We start from the raw sequence: 26,600 nt of genomic DNA on the forward strand, positions 1-26,600 counted from the left end.
GGAGTTGGCACTGGCCCTGTGACCACAGTGCATTCTATTGCAGCTATTCTAGTGGCTTGGCTCTTTTTTATCCCCTTAGGTCTTCTGGTGGAGCAAGAGGACAGCCATGGTGGAAGCCAAGAGAGTCATCTTAATGAATGGCATATTACAGCCCTTGTGAATGGGACTTGCATTGTTCCATAGCATAGCTGGCCAAATTCCTGTGATTGACGGGTCAAGTTAAATCAGGCATAAAAGTGATGTGGAGTCTTTTCTTTCAGGAAACCTGTCACAAAAGCACTCTTGTCCCAACCAAGGCTCCTTTTTGTATGCACTCTTAGAGAAAAGTTAAATTTTATATATGAATGTGGAGCATGTCCTGTGTAGGAGGACTCTGGAACCAAAGTTAGTCAGACTTATAAAGTAAAAAGCTGTCCCATGCCCTTACTTGTACCATTCATGCGGTGGATCTGGGTGCACAGACCCCTGACTATAAAACCTGGGTCAACGCCTCCAGCTGTGGCCTCTCCTCTGACAACCAACTCATTAAACGCAGGATTCAGGAACCTGGTACAACTTGGCCACAACTGCAAAAAACATATTTCAGTCCCGAAGTGTCAGAGTCGGGGGCAGAGGAGGGAGGATGAACCAAACGCTAAAGCAAATAAAAACATCTTTTAAAATGTTGTCTGCTTGCTGCCAAATGGGAGCTCAGAGGGAGTGCCACCAGGAGCAGTTCCACATGGCGAGGCCTTCCGTGGAGAAGCCTGGCTGGCAGGCTGGGAGGATTCAGTAATTAACAAACACTGTCAAAGCCTCATGAGGCCCCATTTCAGCAGCTCGATTTGGAACCGGCTGCCCGAGTACAGTCACCCTTCAGCGGCACAGCTGGGGTGTGGAGTCCATCAGCAGCTGGTGCATGTGTGGCTTAAACTTTGCTGTGAGGTAGAAGGAAATCGGTGGGGATTCTTTTGGGTGCTTTAACCCTATGGGGATGGGGGCTCACAGTATCTGATTTTTGAATAGTCAATTAAATGAGGGGCTTTAAGAAGCTGGAGCAGCCCACTCCTGAAAATAATAGCACTGAGATGGCTCCATAACAAGATCAGAGCCAGAGAGCCACACAAGGATACTTCAGGCTATAGCCCTGTACATATGGAACAGGCTGTTGTGGGCTGGAAGGAGGGCTGAGGAAACATTGGGAAGGATAGATAAAGTCACAACCTATGAAATAGACTCTGAAACAGGGTATGGTAAGGAAGAGTGATGGCCATCTCTTAAAAAAATTAGTGAATAGGAGCTGTGCTGTAATGGAAGAAATGTAAACTGGGTTTATGGTTTCAATTCCCAAGACCAATACTCTTAGCACTGTGAAGTTAGACAAGTTACTCAACCTTTTTCAACTCATTTCTTTATATACATAAAATTAGGATTATGATAGCTCATGTGGAATGTTTATCATGAATATATATGTAGACCGATACTATCTAGTAAAGAAGCTATAAATATATGAATATATACACATATGTATAGTTTTGTGTATATTTGTCATTTATTGATCAACTACTATGCACTCAGCCAACATTTACTGAGTACCTCCTATGAGCAGGCAAGTCTTGATATATAACAAGTGAGATTGCTCTTCTCTTGGGGCATACATTCTAGTAAATGAAGAAAAGAAAACAGACAATTGAACGTGTAAATAAATAATATATTTTCAGATTGTGGGGAGACCTATCCTCAGCATTTAAAAGGATGGTATGATGAAGAACTGATAAGACTGCTTTAGGTAGAACAGTCCCAGGATATTTAAATAATTTTCCTCATGCAATTTTGCTGATATCCCTGTTGTGGTAGGCACTACTGTTACCATTCGCCAACAGAGAAACTGAAGTTCTATAGGTTAGCTCTAACAGAGCAGGTTTAAAAATGTGGATATTCAATCAGAATTGAGTGAGGTACACTGAATACAACCTCTTTAGTACATGGACATCTAAAATCAATGGATGTTTCCAGCCCACATTCGCTTTTCTTTTGTAGGTAAAATATTGTTTGCTAGAACCTATATGTATTATATATTTTGAATGAATGACATCCACTGAGAATTTTGGAATATAGGTTACCTATCATTAAGCATTGGAAAAGACATGAAAGGACCTAAGACCATTACACTGCTAGGTTACAGACCAGGTTCCCGTCACAGGCATTTCAAGCAATCTTAGGAGACTCTTTCACAATAAACCAAGACTCCTCTCAAGAGATTAAGACAGTTGAGTGGAACGGCTTCGAACAAATATCTTTGAATTGGGAAAGATCGCATCTTCAGTTTTATTCTTTTCATGTTTCTTACTAAAGCCTTTATTACTTGTCACGTTGTATATGGTTTAAGTAAAGGGCAGATACCTAAACTTGCATTGTGGGGAAGATATTGCAACGGGGAGGAGGAAATTAAATCATATACATCTTTGTCAAAACATGTTTTTAGCTAGATTTGAAGCATCAGTATCTTTTTTTTATTATGCCAAGTTTTAAAATTATGTGAAACATATGTCTCCCTTGGGCCCACAGGAAGGACGCAGCTAAAGAAGGGTAAAATGGTGCTAATGAGAAGCTAAAACCATAGAGGTGAGAGCCAGGATTCAAGCTCACATATCCACAATCATTGTTCTTTCCAGATTACTATATTACTTTCTGCATAAAGAACCATGTGAATTTGCCAAACATCGCATCAGGCACAGGGGAGACAACAATAAATGCTGACGTCTGTATATGGCTGAGGAAATGAACGAACAAATGGATGATGGAACAGATCCCCTCCACCACTGCTTCTCTCTCTTATGTTTCACCCTCTCTTCTTACTACTTCCCAGTGAAGCCCCTAGGTTCCAGGCACCCTAATTCTTTGGTTGCCCCTGCCTAACTTTTGCTAACCTTAAATGTCTTGCCTTGTCTCGTGTTATTTTCTCACTCCTTTCTCATCAGACTTTCTCACCCCCTGAGTGTGCAAAGGCCTTCCCAGCTTCACCTCTCAAAAGGCTCCCAGACTTAGTAAATACTATCAGTCTTGTCTAAGATTTGGCCCAGATTTCTCTGACACCACTGAGTCCCAAGCACTTAATTTCCACCCTTTGTTGTCTCACTCAACCTTTAAAACAACCCATATGTGGTATGGTTCTCATTCTACACTGAAGAAAACTGAAGCCCAGAGCATTTACCAGCTTCTCCAAAGTTGCCCTGCTGGTAAGTAGTGGAGTGATAAATAAACCTATGTCCTCTGTCCTGATTTGCTGGCCAAAAGCATGAGAATGGATCAACATTGGTTCTATTTACCCTTCCTTCCTTAGTGGTGAGTAGTCAATAGGGTGACAGTATGTAGGGAAGGAAAATAACTGTGAAAGATCCTTCCGAATCACCCCGTGCAGAACCGAGTAGTTGAGTACTGGGGAGTGGTAACTAACATTTTGGGAAGTAACATTTTGGTAAAACTTTAATGGTGAGCTTTGTCACACACTACATTTCCTAGATCTGCTCTGTTAAGCAGCTAATTAATTCTCTTGGGGCAATTACCCACCTACCAGAAATGGTCTGCTGCAGGCCCATGCCCCTAGGCACAGTCTGTGTTAAATAAACAGCAGAAGAACCCTGAAGTGGCAGGGTTGTAGCCACTCCTTCCTCAGGTCAGCACTTGGAACACTTGCTTGCTCTGGGCCGGGCTGCACGGCATCATGCACAGGTGGGTGTTCTGTAAGTGCTTTTTAATGATGGTGGTAGTGGTGATGTATGAAGGTCTGTTTATACTTGCAGAGAGGGTCGTGTATTTTAACAAGGAGGACTTTTGATTGGCATTTCAAAGAGGCCAGTGTTGTTGGAAAATGTCAGCACCCTGCGTAGGAGGGCACTTCATAAGTGTTAAGGGATTGGATCTGCTAAGGGGATTAGGATAATTGTTTTGGAGTGAATGGGCAGGCTCAGTAAAGGTGACCTGAAGTCATTTTAATGGGCATCGTGGAACTCATGGTGACAACTCAGACTAGTGGATTAAGATGGTCTGATGGAAATTCCCAATCACTGCTTAGCACTGGTTCCGTTGGGATACTGGATGCCTATTGTATTGCTATGCCTGGTAGGGTGACTCAGTTTCTGGGCTCTAGTAAAGAAATGCTGATCAAAGGAACTGCCACCCCACCATGTGGCACAGGGCTCCTTTGCCTCCAAAGATGAAAGGTGCCTATTTCCATGGCACTTATTATTCAGGGAGAGTCTTTTAATGCATGCCAGTTAAAGATCAATCAGGGATGAAGTCAAACAGTCTCAGAATAGAAAGTCCTATGGATGAAAGCAAAGAAGGGAAACTTTCTCCTGAGTAAGCACCAGGCCTGCTTGCTGAAAGTTAGTATTACATCTAGTTTGCAGGCTTTAGGAATAAAAGATAAGCTTCAGAATGAATGCACAGGTAGATTCTGAGTTTAAAAAAATAGTGGTTTATATTATGTACTAGTAGTCCACGTCTACCTGCAATCCTTTATATATGATAGAAATGTTGGGTAAAAAACTTAAATTTCAAGTACTGGTTGACCCAGCCAAAAATTATTGAATCGGGTCCTTTTTTTGGCCAAAGGCTGGGATGCTATCATTGCCCTTCATGTTTGGATACTTTTGCTTTATGCAACTTGAATTTCTTTGTGCATGAGACTATCCAATGGCCATAAGTATCACAACCACCCTAAAAGAACTAAAAGAAGGTATTCTCGAAACAAAAACTGGCTTTCTCTGCAACTTTATTTCATCATGAATATATGAAGATAATTACTGATTGGTGATTTCAAAGTTTATAGTGCTGTCAGCTGGCATGGGGGCTTTAAACAATAATGCTCTGAACAGTTATAGTTTATCTAAATCAGATGCTCATTAAGGAATTGGCTAGAGTGGACAAGGAGGGAAGCATAGGGCAGGCAGGGCAACACATCAGCTTAGGAGCTATGGAATGTCCAGCTTTGCTGCATTGCAAGATTTGCTCCCGCAGCAAACAAACTTTGGGTTCCTATAGAATACAAATTGAGGAACTGTATACACAAGTAGCACTCAGTCTGGAAATTCCATGCCTTCCCACATTGGTTTTTGTAAACAGAGTCTTAACACCCACATTACATACCTGGCCTGGGCTGCCTATAATCATTCCAGTTCTTTTGGTGAGTAGACAATAACTGTTTCAGATACTAGACTCTTTTAAGTTTAATGCTTATATGCTGTATTTATGGAGCACAACTGGTCCAAGATAGCTCTTCTTTAAATTAAAAAATGCATAATATGTAATAAAATTTACTGTTTCTCTATGCAACATGCTCTTTCTCTACACACATTCATCTTTGAAATTCCTCACTCAGGATTCTCAAAGGGCCAAGGAGAGTAATGAAGATCTTGATGAAATAGCCCAAAACTTTGAAATATTCTTTCTCTAGAACAGTGTCAGAACCACTGTGGGTGGCTGTTAAAAATCGAAATTCCTGGAATTCAACCCAGGTCTACTAAATCAAAATCTTGTGCTGCTTCAGGAATCTTCCATTCATATAAGTCTCACAAGCACTTTTGTGAACCTCTGCCAGATGCCACCAACTTGTTTTCAGGGACAATGCTACACCTATTCTAGTGTTTTGGGTGAGTAATTCTCATGCTTATAGAGAAATTCATCTAAGTTTGCTTACCTACATTTTTATCTGATTCTAGGGAGATGGATTAGTGTCTAAATAATTTATCTAAAACAGAAACAAGGATTTAAACAAAAATCTTCTTCCTGGTCCTTTCTGCTCCTCCCTCTCCTCCTTTTCTCTCTTCTTCTTTTCTCTTCTTTTAAAACTTTCCTGGCCTCAGTTACAAACATATGTGTCATACTGAGGAAGATAGAGGGTAAAATGCCAGATAACAATAAAATGTCAAGGTGAGCCAACCTCGTTTTTGGGATTCATGTAGAAAGTCTGAGGGGGGAAAATTTATTTACAGGTGGGTTCTCCAGAGGAAGAATGGCACACTGCAAGGCTCTTAGGGAGAGCATAGGAGAGCTGGAAAGGTGAATGCTGAAGAATAAAATAAAGACATAATTTATGAAAGAGGACAAACGGTAGTAAACTGAAGATACCGAGGGATGTAAATTTTACACAGAATACAACCCAGCGTCACTATGCTGGTGAATGTTGTGTGAGGAAGAAAAGAGTTTAAAGAAATTTATTTGACGTCTAGCTGAGCCAAAGAAGCGACTACTCACCTACTTATTACCAAAAATATGGAATTACAAAGTTTTAGCCAATATACCTCCATTGCGACTATCTTCAAGCCCTAAAAGTCACAGGAAACATACCCGGATAACTGTCTCGCTCTCATAAAAATCCACATTGGCTGGGCATGGTGGCTCATGCCTGTAATCCCAACACTTTGGGAGGCCGAGGTGGGCAGATTGCTTGAGTTCAGGAGCTGGAGACCAGCCTGGACAACACAGTGAAACCTCATCTCTACTAAAAATACAAAAAACTATCGAGGCATGGTGACGGGCACCTGGCAAAGCATGGTATGATTTGGCGATCCATAGGCCTCTTCTGGTCTTATATGATTCCCTAATCCAGCTACAGAGCTTTTATTCATTTTTGTCAAGAAAACCATTCCCTTGGCTTAAGACTGAATGCTTTAAAAAGTCCAAAATCACAAGGCACAAAAACCCACTTTACAACCAGGTGCTCGGTGAAAGTAGCTAGAAAATCACGGCCCAGGGAGGTTGGGCTGGAGAGACACGGATGGACAGATGTGGTTGTGAACTGTCTGAGGCTGGAAGCCCTGGCATTGTGTCCCAGAGTTGGAGAGGGGCTGCAAACAGGAAGAGCATTACCAGACAGTAAAGGAAACTAAAGGGCAGCATCGAGTGAGGAAACTTCAAAGACAACATTTTCTTGCTTCATAATAATTCTCAAGGCTAGGTCTGATTATGATATTACTGGAATGAGTAAAATAGGTGGAAAACCTGAGGCAGGGAGAAGTTGGATACTTCTTTAATATGATGCATGGACATAGCCAATACTAAGAGACAGACTGTGTGTCAGGCAGTCATTTAACCTTCAGGCAGCTATTATTTTCTCTAAATTAAACCAACACTGAGGGATTATTTAGGGGAAAGGATAGACTGATTTTCTAATTTGTCAAAGGCTAAAGAAAAATATAATCAACCTCATTCTCCTGTCAATGAGAGAACAATATTCATGTACTCTTTTTCTTTGGCAGGATTAGTTCTAATCATTCATGTCTGTGAGAACTGAATTTCCTGGAGAAAGGCATTGGGAAAGTTGAACTTAGAGTTACATGTTTTCAAACTGATCATAAAATCTTTTTCTAAGTGGAAAATAGGTTAAATAATGTGGTCTTATCTTCTTACCTACCCTGTCCCTCCAGTTTCTGGCTTCTGGTTGTGTAGCAAGGACTTTAGGGTTGGGGGAGCAAAATAGTTATAAAATGTTGAGCCCTACAAACGGTAGATTTGGCTTCTGTGATCCTGCTAATTGGGTAGGTTCCTGCCTTCTCCCTCACCCATACATCCCCAAGGGCTTCACTGCATGCATGGAGACAAGTTCAGGGATTGATTCTAAAGTAATGGGATCAATGCTCACAAACTTGTGTGAATATCAGCCTTATTTAGTTCTGGGATTCAGTTTTGTCAGCGTGCTTTGGTGTGAGATTAGGAAGTAAACAAGGCCTTTGGTGAAAAGGGAAGAGTGTATTATGTCCACATGGATTCAAATTTGTATTAAAAAACACAAACCCTGTGTAGTCCAGCAAACAAAAATAATAAAAGCCCAAATATAAAACTGCAGGTCAGAGCCTTTGGGATGCCAGTTTATGTCTTCTGTTTTAAAGTCATATTTCATATTTATAAATGCTGTTCCAAACTCAAACTGTAAAGCAGGTTTGGATTTGGGGATATTTTGGGTCATCTACCTTTCTTGCAATACTCTATCATTAAACTAGTAATTGAAAGGCAAGTAAACAGGAGCCATGCATTTCTTTGACTTTTAAAATGGAGTATACATGAACATCAAATATTGAAATTTATCTAAGTATATATACTATTTTACTGATTTGATTATATATAGCTGAAATGTTTCTTAACATATTATTCTAAGATGGTACTAGCAAAAGGAAATGATTTTCAAAAATGTTCTGAGGAGCACAAGAATGAAAACAAAATGATACCACACTATTGGGAAGCAGAGTCTGTGTAATATTATTGTTGTTACTGTTAATAATAATATTTCCTAATCTGTAGCAGCATTAACTAGTATATAGTAAGAGCTTAACTCATGTTGAATTAAAAAATCAAAGTTCTATAATACTCCATCTTCTACAGCGTCTTATATTTCGAAGTCCTGGGTAGAAATGTCAGCATAATCAATAACTAACCTGCCAGCATAGCAGTGTAACAGAAATCTGTATCTTAAGACATAAAGAAAAATACCTCTGCTCCCCAGGTCTCATAGATAGAAAATGAGTCGGTGATTTTGTAATTTGCTCCTGTCTCTTTGAAGTAATGCATTGTAGAACTGAAGCATCTACTAAGAGGACGAATGTGCAGTGAATTCAAACCAGTTAAACCTTAATAGTGTAAATGAAACCTTTAAATTGTGTGAACCACTAGCAGCCTTGCAACTCTTTACATGTGCAAAAAATTGAATGAAGACATATGGTCACCATCAACTTGGTTATTTAATTCTGAGATGACATACGTATTAATCTAACTGAAAAGGGGAAGCTACTATATAGCTGGTTGTAATTAGCCCACCATAAATTTCTATAACTACTTCAGTCTAAACCAAAAGCCAAAATGGCATTTCATGATTACACCGTCCCACCCAGATTTGCATTTCTTGATGAATTCCCCAGGTTAGGATATGAGCCATACTGTAAAACCAACCCTCAATTACACCTTTTTAGAGGGGAAGATTAGTGGCAGGTGGTGCCTGCTATAAAAGCCTCATTAAAACACCTTCTGGTGGAGTTTCACAAAAGGAAGCCACCAGATGGAGACCCATCTCCACATGGCAGTCTTACCTCAAATGAGAGTTTCACCTGACACTTTGGGGACAGACAATTTTTTCTCACCTAACAAGCCACTGAGGTTCAAAAGACGATCTATTAGGATTAATCGTACTTGATCACTAATCCATTGTAATGCCATATGCTGAAAGCGTTGTTCACTGTTAAGCCTGGAGCCAGGTAGAGCCCCTCTGGTAATGTAAACCCTCCCATTTTCCTGCAGCTAATCTAATTTCACCTCCTCCCAGACCTCGCATGCCAGGAATGATGCTTAACTCTTCCTCCACTGCCTCTGATGCAGTTTTGAATGGTAGCAAATCTGATCTCAAAGGTAATGATGCTGAAACCTCCTGACTAATTGGAAAATGATTTTCCTGGTGGTGGTGTTTAGTGGGGCCAATGGATAAAAGGTATTCATTCTACTGTGCACAAATTCAAAGACTTAGCCCTGGCCTTCTTATCTGCACAGCTTGATATTACTCATCTCCTCCTCTTCCCTCCTTCTCTAAATATGTGTTTGTTGAATCTGTGATTTATTGAATTTGAACAATCAGCCAGCTGGGCAGCAAGAGTGAAATGTATGTCTCATAGAGGAAATTCCGTCACCTTATGCAGTCCTTGAAATGGCAAGTATTTTTTCCAGTGGTTTGCCTTTGGTATAGGTCCAAACCATTAAGTGCCAAACAGCTTAACTCACCACATATACGCGTGCACATACACATATATAGTTTTCTTATGTGTTTTGTGTTATGCTACTTACAAAGCACCACCCACAATGCACTTTCTTGCTCAAGGCCCCATATTTCTGAGTTGCGCACATAATCATACACACAGGCCATATGAGCCCCACACATTTTGCTCTATCCCTGATCTCCAATATGAGGAGTTAAATGGAATAACTTTCAAATTCCCTGCAATATTTTATGATCACTTGGTTCCAGCCCTAAACAGACTGCTGGAGGGAATAGAGAAAATATTCCATCTGCAGTGTACACTAAACAATGTCATCAAGATGACAAGAGTCGTCCTAAAGTCATACCACGCATTAAGCAAATGAGGCCAGGCCCCCAGTGCATACTAAATGCTGTGCTTCACACCTTCCTAAAAAGTGCTCCCCCAAATGCCATGCTATTTAAAGCATTACTATAATTGAAAGATCTAATCAATGTTTCAAAAATGTGATCCTAATATTGCATAATGACTAGATTGAGGGAAGGTGCTTATTAAAATGCAGATTCTAAGAGAATAAAATACCTAGGAATCCAACTTACAAGGTATGTGAAGGGACCTCTTCAAGCAGAACTACAAACCACTGCTCAAGGAAATAAAAGAGGACACAAACAAATGGAAGAACATTCCATGATCATGGATAGAAGAATCAACATCGTGAAAATGGCCATACTGCTCAATGTAATTTATAGATTCAATGCCATCCCCATCAAGCTACCAATGACTTTCTTCACAGAATTGGAAAAAACTACTTTAAAGTTTATATGGAACCAAAAAAGAGCCCACATAGCCAAGACAATCCTAAGCCAAAAGAACAAAGCTGGAGGCATCATGCTACCTGACTTCAAACTATACTACCAGGCTACAGTAACCAAAATAGTATGTTACTGCTACCAAAACAGAGATATAGACCAATGGAACAGATCAGAGGCCTCAAAAATAACCCCACACATCTACAACCATCTGATTTTTGACAAACCTGACAAAAACAAGCAATGGGAAAAGGATTTCCTATTTAAGAAATGGTGCTGGGAAAACTGGCTAGCCATAAGTAGAAAGCTGAAACTGGATCCCTTCCTTACACCTTATACAAAAATTAATTCAAGATGGATTAAAGACTTAAATGTAAGACCGAAAACCACAAAAGCCCTGGAAGAAAACCTAGGCAATACCATTCAGGACATAGGCATGGGCAAAGACATAATAACTAAAACACCAAAAGCAATGGAAACAAAAGCCAAAATTGACAAATGGCATCTAATTAAACTAAAGAGCTTCTGCACGGGAAAAGAAACTATCATCAGAGTGAACAGGCAACCTACAGAATGGGAGAAAATTTTTGCAATCTATCCATCTGACAAAGGGCTAATAGCCAGAATCTGCAAAAAACTTAAACAAATTTACAAGAAAAAAAAAAAACATCAAAAAGTGGGCAAAGGATAGGAACAGACACTTTTCAAAAGAGGACATTTATGCAGACAACAAACTTATGAAAAATGCTTATCATCACTGGTCATCAAAGAAATGCAAATCAAAACCACAGTGAGATACCATCTCACAGCAGTTAGAATGGTGATCATTAAAAAGTCAGGAAACAACAGATACTGGAGAAAAAGGAATGCTTTTACACTGTTGGTGGGAGTGTAAATTAGTTCAACCATTGTGGAAGACAGCGTGGTGATTCCTCAAGGATCTAGAATTAGAAATACCATTTGACCCAGCAATCCCATTACTGGGTATATACCCAAAGGTCTCTAAATCATGTTACTATAAAGACACATGCACACATATGTTTATTGCAGCACTATTCATAATAGCAAAGACATGGAACCAACCCAAATGTCCATCAATAATAGACTGGATAAAGAAAATGTGGCACATATACAGCATGGAATACTATGCAGCCATAAAAAAGGACGAGTTCATGTCCTTTGCAGGGCCATGGATGAAGTTGGAAACCATCATTCTCAGCAAAATATCACAAGGAAAGAAAACCAAACACTGCATATTCTCACTCATAAGTGGGAGTTGAACAATGAAAACACATGGGCACAGGGAGGGGAACATCACACACTGGGGCCTGTTGGGGTTTGGGGAGGGATAGGGTTAGGAGAAATACCTAATGTAAATGATGAGTTGATGGGTGCAGCAAACTGACATGGCACATGTATACCTATGTAACAAACCTGCACATTGTGCACATGTACCCTAGAACTTAAAGTATAATTAAAAAAAATAAAAAAATATTAAAAAATGCAGATTCTTAGACCTCAACACATACTACTGAATCAGAGTATCCAGAGGTGGAATCTCTGCAATTACATTTTTGTTAACAAATTTTCCAGATGCTTCTGGTGCACATTAGGTTTTCAAGTTGGCCAGTACAGTGGCTCACACCTGTAATCCCAGCATTTTGAGAGGCCAAGATCAGCAGACGGCTTGAGCCCAAGAGTTCAAGATTAGCCTAGGCAACATGGTGAAACCCTGTCTCTACAAAACATACAAAAATTAGCTGGGCATGGTGGTGTGTGCCTGCGGTCCCAACTATCCGGGGGGCTAAGGTGGGAGGTAGAGGCTGCTGTGAGTCGTGATTGTGCCACTGCACTCAAGCCTGGGCAAAAGAGTGAGACCCTGTCTGTCTTAAAAAAAGAAAAAAAATTTTAAAGTCCAAGGAAAAGAACACAGGATCCCATTGCCCTTGATTCCTTGAGTCACCAAAGCCAGGGCCCTCAGACCACTATACTCCTCTTTCCTCATCCAGAAGGCCCTGTGACACTGAGGTCAGGCAAGACAGTGACACTGGTTGGACAAGAAAGGGGATGAAAAATACTCCCACTGGCTTTCTGGATCAAATTTGTAATGTGCAAGTTTGCTATGAGTGTTTTGTGTTAGCCAAACAGTATATATAATATGTCCCATACTGTACATGTTTACAAACCCTACAAGAAAACTGCTAGATTTGGCTAAGCAAGAGGGAATCTCTTAGGATTTTTATTTTTACCAAAACAAAAAACAAAAAACACCTCAGTAGTCAATAGTAGTCTATCAGTTAAAATGAAGCAGGGAGTCCACACTTTTCTTATAATTACACACAGAGCATATTCCTTGTCTATCTGATACAATTGTCCTTCTGAAAAAGCTTGGATAATACCTAGTTTCATTAGTCTCCCCTTTTGTTCATAAGGACAACTTTTACTTTAACATATTAAGTCATGTAAGATGTAAACATTTTCTTATAAGTTTTGGTAATCATACTTCTGAGAGGTAGATCCTAGTTCATTCTCAGACAGCGGAAACTGACCTTGTCTTCCTCTACCCCACCTGTAACCCACCTCCACTCTGAGCATCCATGGCATGAGTGCTTTGATAAAGGAGAAAGGAACCCAGGAGTGAGGAGTATCCTGCACTGAAGACTGGACTCAGAAGAGACAAGTCAAAGAGAGATCAGCCAGGATAGGCCTCCCCTAGGCTGGCCCTGGGGCCTAAATCTAACCATCAAGAACCATATGATCCTCTCTCTGTATGCAGGAGAGAATTGACTCTGGCCTGGTGAAGAACATGGGGGATCAGGAAAGATCAGGAAGCAGCTGATTGGGCAAGGTAGCAATCTTTCTGTGGTGAAGTCCCCATTTTCCTTGGGACTTGGTGGGACCTGCAGGGCGGTAGCGAATTATTCCCAGGTGCTTGGGTCTCTAAAGAAGCCAGAGGCATCAGGGGGACCTCCTTCTCCTTGAGTATTTGTGAACTAGGACCTAGGAAAAGGGTCTGAAGGTTTGTGTCAACAGCTGACCAGTGAGGACAATCTGATCCCTAGTATCAAGCTCTCAGATCCTGTTTCTACCTAGAGGCTGGTTAGGCCTAAAGATTTAGGTTCATCTCTAAAAGCTGAAACTATTTAAATTTGCCCGTTGTTGTTGTTTTGTTCTGCTTTGGTTTTTTTATGGTGTGCTCTTCCTCTCATTATCTCCTTTTCTCCCTTGCTGGCCTGCTACTATTGGAAGAGAAAATTAACTCTGCCATGGTGCTTTTCAAGAAATATGACTTCCAGTGACTCTCAGGAAGCCATAAGGGTGAGGAGGGGGAGCTCAGAATTGAGTTTGTGACATAACAAACACAAATGATTCTGAATTTTCTTTTTCTTTTTCATTTGTACTGTTTCTTTGATAGTAACATCTATTGCTATAAAATACTACACAGCCCATAAACATCAGGGCACAGTTCAAAGCTTTTAGTATAAAATAGAGTGTTCTGCTTTGATAAGAAAAGAAGGCAAATTCTTACAAGGCAGCGTTTATTTTTGTCTTCATCTACTATTTGTAGAACGTTGCGTTAACTCTAAATTTTCCTTGCCACATTTCCCTCAAACATGCTTTCTTCTTTTCCTTAGTTACTATTTCTTAATTTTATCAAAATGGCTTCCCGGACTCTCCCTAGTTCTCTCTGAAGGATTCTGGGTATTCCTCCTTTTAAAAGTTCCTGTTGTGGCTACAGGTTCGTCATCGCCATCTTCAGGAAGTATTTGTTCTTCCTCTTGACATTCTTATGTTTTTATTTCCCATTCCCTAAATAGTTTCCACTCTAAAGTCAGAATTTCTGTGTTTTCTAAGAATATAAAATATTTAAGTTTTATTCACTTGTGGCTGTTTGCTGTTCACATTTTTGTGGATTAGGGAAAAGTGAACACACGCATGGCTCAGTCTTCAGCTTTGTGTGTGCTAATATGTGGAAAAAGCTCTTGGTTCAAGAGTGAAGAGAGATGGTCATGATATCCAAACAGCAAACCCCCATTTTTTTCCACACTCCTTAGTCAATTTAGTTATCAAAATAAAAAATATATTTTTTCTTCTGCAAAGCATTCACTTGTAGAGCTTTTATCTTCTCCGGTTACCTCAGATTTTTCCCAAAGAAGAAATCTAAGCCCAATTAGGGTGAGTGAGGGGAGGGAGGGGCAGAATTAGGTACCAGAATCCCCAGCGACTGCTTTCACTGGAACGGACCACAAGATTCTCTCAACCAACCCATTTTTTTCCCCATTTAACTAATAGAAGGCTGGGGAGTGACCTTTGCAGGCCAGTGGGCAGGAGCTGAGAAATACTCCCCCAAATGAGCCAGGATGTATATCTGTTTACTACACAGCATGCTGGGCTGGAGCTAATGACATTAATCCCCCTACTGCTTTTCATTAGGTGACAGACAGGGAGCCACACTTCGGAGCATCTACTGCTTCTCCCCATCAGCCAGATGCGAAGACGAGTCGCTCTGGGAACAGCGCCGCCCTCCCCTCGTTTGCTTTTCTTCCTCTATTATTCCTGACATGTTCACTGAACTACAGACTGCATATGTTTAAAAATAATTAAACGCGCTCCAAACAAATAGGCAATGTTTCCACGATCCCTGCAATGAACGTTCTGCGTGTTTTGACAGATTTTTCTGTTCGTTGGATTCATCAAGCAGCCTGGCTCTTTGCTGTCATTCCCGACAACCTTACAGATAAACCCCCAGGGCAAACTCTTTGGCCTGAGCTCCTTTCTGGGCTCTGATCTTGGGCACAGAGAACTTCCAGCCTGAGAGTCTCCAGACCTTGGGGAGAATCCGGGTCTGGGCTCCCATGGCAGAGTGGTTCACAAATGGAGCCATTAGACAAAAGGCAGAAGCGCTAAATAAATGTGGGGCTCTGTTTTGAATGGCGCTGCTGTATTGCAATGAGAAAAGAGACTAGAAGGAAATCCTATGAGAACGCTGAAAGACTACTGTGGGGCATCAGGACCGTCCTCACCCCACCCCCTGGCAATTCCTGATCTTCCACATCCCTGCATGTCACCCCCTCATTCTTATTTTTTAAAAACTAAAATTCCTCTATTAAATGATGAAGATAAAGGAGAAGATACAGCTTATAAAACTACATAAAATACAGCATAACCAAAGAAATGAAAACATGTATGAAGAAAGCTAATTAAAGAGAAAATAGAGTAAACAGGTAAGAAAGAGACTTGGTGAATTTAGGGCATAACAAAGATGCTAAAATTAAGAGAAGCCTAATTGTTTTCCCAACAGAGACAAAGGTCTTCCTCATACAAAGGATACACTGGGATATCATCAACAATGTCCTCATCAGTATTCATTCAGGAAACAATTGATAAGTAAGAGTGTCTTTCTCCCTCAATATAGGCTTACTACATCTTGCATAACTATAACCACTCCGGAGGAATTTGGAGGAGTAAGGAGTGTGTGGATGTATATGTCTGAGTTGTCACAAAGGAGGAGGAAGGGGAGGAGTAATCAATACAGTTTGATTCTGAACATGGCTGTAATGGTCTGTCTTAATCCAAGGACAGCTTTAAGAGAAACCGTAGGAATGGATATTCTTTAAATCCTTAGGAAATATGCTCAACGGTGATTTGAATCAATATTGACAGCAATTAATGTGCAGGGACATTAATTTACCCACTGACTGCTCTAACAGTTGGTGGTGTCCAAGGAAGTCTTAATAGCATGTGAATATTAAAGAGCCAAGAAGAACCTGCAGGAAAGTTCAAGTTTCTCCACAAGAAGGGATTTTTTTTAGTATGCTGCAAAATTGTTCATCAAAGTACTAAATTCTACACCAAGAATTGGCAAACCACAGCCTGTGGGTCAAATCTAGCCTGCACCTGTTTTTGTGTGGCCTCTGAACCATAATCTGGGCCTTTTTTTTTTAATGGCTGAAAAAAAATCAAAAGAAGAATAATATTTTATAACATGTGACAATTACTTGAAATTCAATTTCAGGATCCATAAATAAGGTTTTATTGGAACCCAGCAGGCTGTCCATGGCTGTTCTTGTACTACAATGGCAGAGAGGCAGCAGAGACTGTATCGCCTACGAAGCTGAACATATTTACAATGTGGCCCTTTGCCGAAAGAGTTTGCTGACCCATGTTCTATACCATAAGCAATAGGTCATGACTACAATATTGTTAATACTTTCTCTGATTTCTAAACTAAAAACAAGTTCCCAATTGTTTAGGTTTTCTAGATGGCTATTTGATAATATGTACCAGATAACATAAAGCATGTTTGCCTTTTGAGTAATTAAGTCCACTTCTAAGGAATTTATCCAATACCGGAAAGTGGGAAACAGCATAGATACCCAACAATACAGCAAATGATTAAATAAATTATGATACAGCTATACAGTGAAATCCTCTACCCATTAAAAGAATGATTAGCTATGTGTTATCAGGACAAAAAAAAATTAGTGGAAGTATTCTGGTTAGTTGCGGTGGCTCATGCCTGTAATCCCAGCACATTGGGAAGCCGAGGTGGGTGGATCACTTGAGGTCAGGAGTTCGAGACCAGCCTGGCCAATGTGGCAAAAACCCGTCTCTTCTAAAAATACAAAAATTAGCCAGATGTGGTGGTGGGTGCCTGTAGTTCTAGCTACTTGGGAGGCTGAGGCATGAGAATCACTTGAACCTGGGAGGCAGAGGTTGCAGTGAGCTGAGATAACACCACTGCACTCCAGCCTAGGCGACAGAGCCAGATCTTGTCTAAACAAAAGAAAACAAAACCAAACCAGATTGGGCTTTCATTGTGCTAATTGAGAAAAACTATGGAATTACCTGAAGCCTTGAAAGGTTAGATTTACATTTCATGGGCATGGAGCTACTTTTATTTTTTATTTTTAAATTTTTATTTATTTAATTTTTTTTAGAAGGAAATGAATCTGGGAAAGAAATGGATCTGGATTACCCTAGACCATTAGAGCCATGTTTGGGGCCTAAATGTATTGATTACTTGTCCCCTTCCTCCTCTGTGACAACTCAGATGTATTATATCCACATACTACTTACTCCTCTGAATTCCTCCAGGGTAGTTAAGTTTTTGCAAGATGTGGTAAGTCTATATTGACAAAGAAACTCCCAGTTATCTATCAATTTGTTCCTGAATGAATACTGATGAGGACATTGTTGATGATATCCTAACGTATCTTTTGTATGGGGAAGACCTTTGTCTCAGTTGGGAAAGCAATGAGGCTTCTCCTAATTTGGCAAGTCTTTTTATGCCCTAAACTCACCAAGTCTTCCCAATCTTTCCTCTTTCTAGCTTATTCTATTTCTCTTTAACTTTCTTTATACGTATTTTTATTTGTTTTAGTATGTTGTGTTTTATGTAGCTTTATGAACTGTACTTTTTCTTCTCCTCCTTTTTTTTTCTTCTTCATCTTTTAATAGAGGAATGTCAATTAAAAAAAATCTTTTTCAGGGGAAGATAGAAAGAGTAGGATATATTAGTGTGTTTGTTTCCTAGAGCTGCTATAACGAAGTACTACAAACTGAATGGCTTAGAACAACAGAACTTGATTGTATTCCAGTTCTAAAGGCTGGAAGTCAAAAATCAAGGTGTTGGTAAAACCATGCTCCCTAAATATATTACGGAGGATCTGTTCCAGGTCTCTCACTTTCTCTCTTCTTCTTCTCTTTGCCTCTCATAGCTTCAGGTGTTCCTTGACTTGCAGATGTCTGTCTTCTTCCTTCCTTTGTGTCTCTTCACATCATCTTTCCTCTCTATCTCCCTGTTCAGATTTTCCTTGTATAAAGACCTCAGTCATATTGAATTAGAGCCCACCCTAATGACATAATTTTATGATAACCTCTGTTAAAACCCTATTTGCAAATAAGGTCATATTCTGAGATACTGAGGGTTTAGGAATTCAAAATATATTTTTTGAGGGGAGACATTTCAACCCACAACAAGCAGACACAATGAAAATATTAAAGCAAACTGGATTTTAAAAGATAGAGATGAGATCTTCTAGGCCCTTCAAAGAGAACTTCAGTGAGACAACTAGTTGAAGACAGTGTTTAGGCTGTTTTTCTATCATGCAAAGAATTCCTTCTTTGTATTTATATTTTGCTGCTCCATTTCTCTTTGACTTTTCCTTTCCTTTCTTTTTCTTCTCTCTTCTATTTTTTAAGAGGGAATATACCCTCTTGGTAAAAAATTCAAAAGGTCTACAAATTTAAATTTACATATTTTACAAAGTAATGCAGTATTTATTCATTTTATAAATATAAAAAAATTAATATGTAATCATTTTAGAAAAGTTTTAAAATGCACCGTTAAAAAAGCACAACAAAAACAATAAACTTATGCAAAATTTCAAACCTAACAGATCATCTCTGCCAATTTTAGGATTTATATTTTTGTTTTATATATACAATATAGTTGGATATTTTATACAATTGATATTATTTCATATACCCATTTTCTAGTCCTTTTAGCACTAACAAGCATATTATGAATATTTTCTCCTGTCACTAAATATCCTTCACAGCATGAGTTTTTGCAGTGTTCTATGAAATAAAATACCATAATATTTTCAAAGTCTTTTGTGGTATATTTAGATTGCCTTCAATTTTACAGTACCATACAAATAATTCTGTGATGAACATATTTGTAAGTAAATCTTGATTTAACTCCTTGACTACTTTTTAATTTTCTTCTAGAAATGAAACTGCTATATTAAAGTGTAAATACGTTAAAATACTCTGGATAAATGTCAAATAAATTATAGCCAAACATCCATCATGGCCACTAAAAAAGTCTCAATAAACTATTTATTAAATGTCTAGTTTTATCACATGTGACTTTCCTAGTTTGCCATCTAAGACAACCTAATTAAAAATTACTCCCGTAAGTATTATAGCTACATAAGATAATTAGCTACAAAATACCTATAAAATGTCTACAAAAATGCTTGTTTTACTTCGGAAAAGTTTAGACAATATTTTTTTTTTCCCACACAGTAATCTAGTGCATGAAAATAAAATGTCCAAAAAATTTATATCAGAGTTTAAATGAGTATGGTGGTTTCTAAAAACAGATGCAAATCCTTTTAACTTTCCTCCCATTGAAAAGTGCAGTCTATCTTTCCTTTCCTTCTCCCTGGTAGACTTGTGACCAATTCCACCAATAAAGGATGGTGGAACTGACACTGCAACTTCTAAGGTGACACTATGCAAAGACCACTTGGTTTGCAGCTTCCACCTTGCTTTAGTGGAATACTTGGTTGTCATGGGGGAAGTGTTCCTTGAGCCACCATGTTGGAGAGGGGACCTATAGACACCTGGACCTATAGTCCCAGCTGAGCTCAGCCTTGCAGCCACATCCACTGAGGTGTCAAATATTAGGTTGGTGAAAACATAATTGTGGTTTTTGCATTTTTGAAATTTGCCATTTGATATTGGAATACATTCTTAAACAAATGGTTATGTTATACATCATGTTAATGTACATTTCTTTATGTTTTTTGACACTGAATTATTACTGTTAATTGTGTATTTATTTTAGACTATAGAAATAGTGTGAGACAAAAAGCAAATTTGAGCGATTTTCTTATTCGAATTCAAAATGGGTCATAAAGCGGCAGAGACAACTCGTAACATCAACAATGCATTTGGCCCAGGAACTGCTAACAAACGTACAGTACAGTGGTGGTTCAAGAAGTTTCACAAAGGAGATGAGAGCCTTGAAGATAAGGAGCACGGCAGCCGGCCATTGGAAGTTGATAATAATCAGTTGAGACCACTCATCGAAGCTAATCCACTTAAAACTACTCGAGAAGTTGCCGAAGATCTCAGTGTCGACCACTCTATGGTCATTAGGCATTTGAAGCAAATTGGAAAGATGAAAAGCTTTGGATAAGTGGATGCCTCGTGAGCTGAGCAAAAATTTTTTTAAAAAATAGTCATTTTGAAGTGTCATCTTCTCTTATTCTACACAACAACGATGAACCATTTCTCCATTGGATTGTGATGTGCAATGAAAAGTGGATTTTATATGACAACCGGTGATGACCAGGTCAGTGGTTGAACTGAGAGGAAGCTTCAAAGCACTTCCGAAAATCAAACTTGCACCAAAAAAGGTTATGGTCACTGCTGGGTGGTCTGCTGCTGGTCTGATCCACTACAGCTTTCTGAATCCCGGTGAAAACATTACATCTGAGAAGTATGATCAGCAAATCGATGAGATGCACCAAAAACTGCAATGCCTGGAGCTGGCATTGGTCAATAGAAAGGGCCCAATTCTTCTCGACAAGCCTGACCACACATTGCACAACCAAAGCTTCAAAAGTTGAACAAATTGGGCTACGAAGTTTTGCCTCATCCGCCATATTCACGTGACCTCTTACCAACTGACTACCACTTCTTCAAGTATCTTGACAACTTTGTCCAGGGAAAATGCTTCCACCACCAGCAGGATGCAGAAAATGCTTTCCAATAGTTTGTCAAATCCTGAAGCACAGATTTTTATACTACAGGAATAAACAAACATGTCAAATCCTGAAGCACAGATTTTTATGTTACAGGAATAAACAAACTTATTTCTCATTGACAAAAATGTGTTAATTGTAATGGTTCCTATTTTGACCAATAAAGATGTGTTTGAGCCTAGTTACGATTTAAAATTCATGGTCCAAAACCACAATTACTTTTGCACCAACCTAATAAGAGCCTGAAGAAATCATCTTGAAGCCAATCCTCCAGCCCCAGCTGTGGCAGTCCCCAAGGCATTTAAATCACCCCCAGTTGAGTCCCCAGATATTATGAAGTAGAGGCAAGCCATCCCTGCAGTGCCCTGAATTCCTGACATGCACAATTTCTTACTAAAATGGTTATTTTTTATGTCACTAATACTTGGAGTGATTTGTTATGCAGTCTTAACACCAACAATGATTTTTTTTTGGCATTCTTTACATTGAGAGATTACGTATTCAACTCACTCAAAACAGCTTCAAATAATTTAGGTACAATGTTGAAAGATATAAAGGCAGAAAATGCCTGTGTTTTGTCCCAGTGGAATTTATATGATCCAACAACAGACTATCACCATGAAATCATACTTTGATGCTAGGGTTCTAGTACAGAAGCTATGCAGAAGAATAAATAGCCAAGAGTTGAATCCAAATCTCTGCAATCTAGTTCAAATTGATTCCCATTTGTGAAATCAAAGGGCAGAAAAGTCAATAAAACCTGCAAAGAATCTTACTATTTCTAAACTTTTCTCCAGAAGAAAGCAAAAAGCACAACTGTCATCAAGAGTAAAAAGTGTTCCTGAAGTCACTTGGTTCTTATGCAGACTGTTACCTAGAAAAGCCCAGACTAGGTTGGGCACAGTGGCTCACACCTATAATCCCAGCACTTTGGGAGGCCGAGGTGGGTGGATCACTTGAGGTCAGGAGTTTGAGACCAGCCTGGCCATTATGGCAAAACCCTGTCTCTACTAAAAATACAAAAATTAGCTGGGCATGGTGGTGGGTGCCTGTAGTTCCAGCTACTTGGGAGGCATGAGAATCACGAATCTGGGAGGTGGAGGTTGCAGTGAGCTGAGATCACACCACTGCACTCCAACCTGGGTGACACAGCGAGACTCTGTCTCACAAAAACGAAGGAAGGGAGGAAGGGGCAGGGAGGAGAAAGAATAAAAGAAAGGCCCAGACTTGAAACTTAAACTTATAATTCAAGAAAAGGACACAGGTTTTAGATTTAATGCATCTATAATTTGAGCAAACAAAAGGTTGCTCTGAATTAGCTAAAGCCAGGAAAGATTATTAAATGATCAATTTTTTCCCGGTCCAAAGTATCCATTCCAAAGACAGTATAAGGAAGGGGAGTTGGCAGGGGAGTACCATGATAGGTTTTCTATTTCATGCCCTGGGGATCAATTTTCCTCTAGACCTACACATGATCTTCTGTGCCATCAGATTCTGTTTTTATATAACATTGTTGAAAAGTTTTTGTTTTGCTTACTCTAGCAGTTGCAAATAATGGCCTACAGGGAAATACTGTTCCATCAGATCGGACATCAATCCTCTTATTGAGATTCCTATAGACAGAGTAAAAGGAAGCCCTATTAACCATCCCCTTTCAAAGATGACTGACTCTCATGAGGGCCATTTAAATAAATAAAAATTAAGTTCATAAGGCAAAACCATATACACAAGCATGCAAGGCATGCCATGACTTAAAGGCTTTAAATGTTAAGACATAATTGTGTTCTGCTTGCCAGGGAGCCAGATCAGGACTAGAAGAAAAAAAAAAGCCTGTTCATTAATCCAGAAGTTCGACAGCAGCTATTCCACTTGGGAATGTCGCTGTGACCACTGACAACTTCATGACTGCAGGGAGGGTCCACAGGGAGAGAAAAACTATCCATGACCTTCCTTTGCCTTCAGTGCTCTAGAAGGACACGCTCTGTGTGTCTGCCCTTTCTTATGAGATGCAGACCTCAAGAATAGGCATGGGTGGTGGGAGAAAGCAAAGACTTTGGAGTCAAGAGGACCTAACTGTAAAATGGTTAAATAATGGTACCAACCTCAGAGAAGAATTATAAAAGTAAATGAGGTTATGTACAGAAAGTGGCCAAGCATGCTGACTCATGCCTGTAATCCCAGTACTTTAGGAGGCTGAGGTAGAAGGATCACTTGAGGCCAGGAGTTCGAGACCAGCCTGGACAAGATAGGGAGACTTTGTCTCTACAACAATTTTTAAAAATTAGCAAGACATGGCCAGGCATGGTGGCTCACTCCTTTAATCCTAGTACTTTGGGAGGCTGAGGCAGGTGGATCACTTGAGGTCAGGAGTTCGAGAGCAGCCTGGCCAACATGGTGAAACCCTGTCTCTACTAAACATACAAAAAATTAGCTGTGCGTGGTGATGCATGCCTATAGTTCTAGCTACTTGGGAGGCTGAGCACAAGAGTTGCTTGAATTCGAGGGGCAGAACCGAGGTTGTGCCACTGCACTCCAGCCTGGGCAACAGAGTGAGACTCAGTCTCAAAAAAAAAAAAAAAATTAGACAGATACGGTGGGAACACAGCTGTAGTTAGAGCTACTCAGGAGGCTGAGGCGGGAGAATGGCTTGAGCCCAGGAGTTTGAAGTTACAATGAGCTATGATGGCACCATTGCACTATAGCCTGGGTGACAGGAGGAGAAACTGTCTCTTAAAAAAAAAAAATCAGCCAGATATGGTGGCAACACACCCGTAGTTCTAGCTACTCAGGAGGCTGAGGCGGGAGAATGGTTTGAGCCCAGGAGTTTGAAGTTACAGTGAGCTATGATGGCACCATTGCACTCTAGCCTGGGTGACAGAATGAGAAGCTGTGTCTCTTAAAAAAAAAAAAAAAAGGAAAGTGACTATCACATTGACTGGCATGTAGTGTGATGTTACTTCCTACCAAGTGCTTGATATTCCAGTGCATCCTTGACATATTCATATGTTGATTCAGTAAATATTTATTGAATTTCTCTAATGTGGCAGATCTTGTTCCAAGGATTATATAAATTAATAAACAAAACAGCCTTGCCCTCAGGAACCTTATCACCTAGATTTTGATAAAAGTCTGAAATTTGAAAATACTCTGGGTTGAAATTACATATGAATCCTGGGAGAAAAAAAGGGTTTATCATATTTCCCCTGAATTGTTCAGATCAGCTTCTTCTGGCCGTATGGAGGTTAAACACGCCCATAGCATTTATTACGGAAACTTTTTTCCATCCTAATAAAACTGCTTGAGTAGAAAATTCCTTCTACATAAGCTCATTTCATATATTTTTAACAGACAGCTTGGAAAAGTGCAAGTGTGTATGCATCTATTCTAGGCGATTGAGTTAATAAAACATCATCATTAGTAGTAGTAATCGTCTTAAGATCTTCAGTCAAAGAGTAAGAAAAAATAAGGGCATTTATCCACTTCTTAATAGGTCACTATTATCTGAACACATATAAAACAGGCACTGTATCATATTCTAGGAACACAAAGAATGCTTCCTGTTGTGGAGGGAAAGATATACATACAAGTTTACATATAATAGAACATGCTGCTACAGAGATGTTAAGTATAGAAATCAGAAGCACAGGCATTAATTTTTCTCTGGAGCAGGGTGCTAGAGGATATGGCATGGGCAGCAAGGGCTGGAAGAGTGGAGAATAAATGGCATTTGTGTCTTGGTCTTGATCCATAAGGGAAGTTTGTCAGCCTGACAAAGGGTGGACTGCTCAGAAATTTTCAAGCTGAAGCTACAACATGAGCAAAGCACAAAAGTATTGCTTTAAACCTTGCAATGTCCCTGTGAGGCCGATTTAATTATCCTCATTGTAGAAAAGAGAAAACAGAAACTTTGAGAGAGTCTTCAGAGAGGGTTAGTTATACTGCTCAAAGAGGAAGCGCCAGCATCCACTTTGCCTCCACTTTGGCTGACCCCAAAGCATTTTCTTTCTCTTCTCTATTGAGCTGTGTCTTTTTTTTCATAGAATAAGGACAAAGGTATGTGCATATATATTATGGTTTCATAAAACTGCTATTGTACTGTTAAAGATCTGTACCTTTCTTATCAGGTACTGATTCGTCATTTAACCCAACAAAACAGTAAACCTTTTTTTTTAAGACCTCAGACATAAATTGAACAATCACTGAGTATGTAGTATTTAATAAAGGGTTTTGCATGAAATCCAAGAGGATGCAACCTCAAATACCTACAGAACAGAAGATGGGTTAGGGGACCCAGAGTGGACTTGAACACCCCTGCCCTAGGTAAAGGTACAGCTGCTACCCAGCAGATGCCAATTGTTGCCATGAAGAATTGTAGCCCAAGGTGGTCAGACCTGATTTTTTCAGAAAGCCAAAAAATACAGATTTTATTTGACATCTCCCCATTTTTAAATTTTGGAAAATTTTTTTTAGAGAAACACCCTAGAGGCCAAACCAAATGTTACTAGGAATGTAACTATGAGGTGCCTATTGAAAATGTCTAGCTATTTAAATTGCATTGGCAGGTAGTGGAGTTTAGTATAAGGGGAGCTGGGTTTGAAGTAAACTTGGGGTTCCATGTAAGTGTTCAATAAACATCTGTCATCTAGTATTTTATGGACCTTCTGAGATCTCTGGCAACTTTCTGTCCCTGTTTCTTGCATGAAATCATTTATCTTGGCACTTAAAAGAGAGTACCATGCTTCCTGACTGGTCTCTTGGGGCCCCTTTAGTCTCCCAGTGTTTGCCATGGAAGCATGGTGCTGCACATTTGGCATGAGCTCAGGTGACACATTAAGATTTTGCTTATTGGCCAGGCGCAGTGGCTCAAGCCTGTAATCCCAGTACTTTGGGAAGCTGAGGTGGGAGGATCACGAGGTCAAGAGATTGAGACCATCCTGGCCAACATGGTAAAACCTCATCTCTACTAAAAATATAAAAAAAGAAAAATACCTGGGCATGGTGGCACATGCCTGTAGTCCCAACTCAGGAGGCTGAGGCAGGAGTATTGCTTGAACCTAGGATGCGGAGGTTGCAGTGAGCTGATATCGTGCCACTGCACTCCAGCCTGGTGCTAGAGCAAGACTCTGTCTCAAACAAAACAAAACAAAACAAAACAAAAAAGAAAAGAGAAGTTTGCTGATCAAGTTCTGCATAATCCTAACCTGGTCTGTCTCCTGGACAGAATGTGGTTGCAGCTGCCTTTGTGGTAGGGTCTGTCTCCTGCTAGCTCCAATGCTGACTTCAAAAGAAACACAAATTATAGCAATTGTATAAACATACCATACATCTTAAGTTTGTGACCAAATGACACCTACAAAGGTGACTCCCAGGAGATAGACCAGGAAGTTACATTATTTGTGCTGTGAACTTTCAGTTAAATGAAAGAAAATGGTCAAGAGTCATCAGAGATTATGCAATACATATGATATATAATTCATACAAATTGTATTACCTAAAGAACCCATAAGGGTAAAGGTTATAAGACATCTTTTGAATGATTTGGATAATTTATGGCTGAAACCAGTTAAAGT

General features: G+C 39.7%; 1 pseudogene; it reads left to right on the plus strand.

The window, feature by feature from the left end:
- Positions 1–9,302: 9,302 nt before the first annotated feature.
- On the plus strand, positions 9,303–21,188 carry LOC129398684 (histone-lysine N-methyltransferase SETMAR-like; annotated as a pseudogene).
- Positions 21,189–26,600: the final 5,412 nt, after the last annotated feature.

Source organism: Pan paniscus, chromosome 11 (genome assembly GCF_029289425.2).
Source record: "Pan paniscus chromosome 11, NHGRI_mPanPan1-v2.0_pri, whole genome shotgun sequence".
Lineage (NCBI taxonomy): Eukaryota > Metazoa > Chordata > Mammalia > Primates > Hominidae > Pan > Pan paniscus.